This window comes from Trachypithecus francoisi, unplaced genomic scaffold, assembly GCF_009764315.1.
Source record: "Trachypithecus francoisi isolate TF-2019V2 unplaced genomic scaffold, Tfra_2.0 Lachesis_group18, whole genome shotgun sequence".
Lineage (NCBI taxonomy): Eukaryota > Metazoa > Chordata > Mammalia > Primates > Cercopithecidae > Trachypithecus > Trachypithecus francoisi.
Genome location: NW_022681463.1, coordinates 17,439,241 through 17,441,489, shown reverse-complemented (window position 1 = coordinate 17,441,489; position 2,249 = coordinate 17,439,241). Strand labels below are relative to the sequence as shown.

The window sequence follows — 2,249 nt, the reverse complement described above, 5'->3', positions numbered from 1 at the left end:
TCAAAGCCATGGGTGTGGTCAAGATCATCTGGGGGAGAATAAGGAATGAGAGGCAAAGGGGCTAAGAGGCACAGGTTGAGGCAGACCAGGAGACATCAGGAAGACTCAGGAGGAACTGGAAGGAGGTGGGTGGCAAGCAGGGGAAAGGAAGACAGGGGAGCCCAGAGAGAAGGGACTTATAAACGGGGAGGTATCCACAGTTAAATACTGAAGATAAGCGCTGAAATATATCCAGATAAATCATGGATTAGGCAGTCATTGGGGACCCTGGTCAGGGTTTCAGCAGGAAACAAATGGTAGCTCCAAAGAGAGTTGGATGAGGAAACTGTACAATGCTCTGAGCAGACTCAGGGCAAAGTGGCTGCGATGAAGTGCCCTGGGGTAGAAACAGCAGGAATCCACCACCACCCCTAGGCCTGAAGGAGTGAGCTAGGCAGGTTCTCCCAGCCCCATTAAGAACTGCATCCACAGGTGGCCATCAGTGGAGCTGGGGACTTCAGAAGAGGAGGCAGCCACTGCCAACCCTGCCCTTCAGGGAGGGGCAAGAAAGCAATACTGATGACTCTCTGCTCCCTCCCTCCCCTCACCTCCCCCAACCCTGCCATCTTCCACTAGAAGCCAGAAATCCAGGTAGCTGCTGTCTACAGAGGTTGGCCTCCTGCAGAACAGAGCATTGGGAGAAGGGTGAGGGTCAGCATATCCAGCCCCCTGCGTGAGAGCAGGCAGTTTGAGTAGCAGGGTGGTTGGGATGGGTCAGGAGAAGGGACAGCAGGCCCTCTACTCATAGTGACTCCACAAACAGCTTGAATCCCTAGATACACATCTGAAAAATAAAATATAACATAATGCCACTTCTTTTAAGATAGTCTACTATTCAGAATTCCCACAAAGTCTAACTGGCCTTCCCCCAGCGGGTCCAAATTGAATTGTACTGCCTGCTGTCACATGGGGAGCTGCAAAGCCACACATTTCAAGACTGTCTAAAAACACCTCCATGGCTCTATCAGATGGCAGCTAGCCACGGCACTACTACTTTTAGAAACTGCAATTCCCAAATCTGAAAACGATATGAGAAAGTACTACGAAAATGGCTATGTCTGCTCTGCTTCTCTGTCTGCGTCATCCTTGTGCAGAGAAAAGAACCATTTCAGCTCCTTTTGGGGATACAGATGTGCCCTGACCTACCTTCCCTCCCTGACTGGCCTGAGCTATCTTTGAAATTGGGTCTGCACTGGGGCCGGCGTGTCCTCAAAAGCCTGAGCGAACCAACCAGCCATCAAGGACTGAGGTGTTTGGCTTTTGCTTTTCTAGCCCCTCCCATCAGGCCTGCCCACCACCTCTGTCCACACCCCTCCAACCCACACACACCTGCATGCACATCTGCACACACACACACACACACACACACACACAGATGCATTTCACAGCACAGTCTGTAGCCCTCTTCAATGTGGAAAGCATGAGTGCATCACTCCACCTGGGGCAGGAGTCAAACCTTAGGTGAAACTGGAGCTGCAACTTTTTTCCCTTCTGGATGCCACAGAGCAGAAAGCAGACTTTCAGAATCACAGATCCTAGTGCGGGAAGAAGCCTTACAGTGCCTGGGCACCCTGGTCAGTGCGTAAACCCTCCACAGCCACTGCCCAGCTCACGGCAGCAATTCTGACAACCTCTTTCTTGGTCCACTTTCCTCCAGAACTTGTGTTTTCTGAGACCTTCAGAATGTGAGTGTAGTGCAGAGAAGGGGAGGGAAGCAGGTTCAGACTCATTGACTCATCCTCCCTCTCTTTAGGAATTCTACCAGTTAGCATATGGATTGAGCCATATGGAAATGCTGTTATGCTTCAGTCAAAATGATGTCAAGATCCTCCTGTAGCTCCTAAGTGTGATGATTGGGTTTTCAGGCTCATATGTGAGATGTGCCTCCCTCAGATCTTGTTACGATGTTGGCACATTACCCATCTGATGTGAAAAAGAAGTGATGTTGAATGTTAGCATTCATATAATTCAATCTAAACCATAGAGAACCAATAGTCAAAGTACCACATTTATGAATGGGTTGGAAAATGCCCAATAATGTCACTAAGACAAGGCTGTCTGGGTAAACTGGACTAGAAAAGGAGTACAATTGAGGCCTAAGTGGAGTTTCCAGTTGCCTTCCCCTAGAATGGATGATGACCATGGTTGCCAAGCACCTTTCTCTGAGGCAGAGGGGGAATGGTGGTCCTCCCCAACCAAGGGAGAGCTCA

General features: G+C 49.8%; 1 non-coding gene across 1 annotated transcript; it reads left to right on the top strand.

Moving 5' to 3' along the window:
* Nucleotides 1-1,864: 1,864 nt before the first annotated feature.
* LOC117063767 lies at nt 1,865-1,968 on the top strand. Its single transcript, XR_004429060.1, has one exon. It is a non-coding gene; the product is annotated as a small nucleolar RNA U13 (small nucleolar RNA).
* Nucleotides 1,969-2,249: the final 281 nt, after the last annotated feature.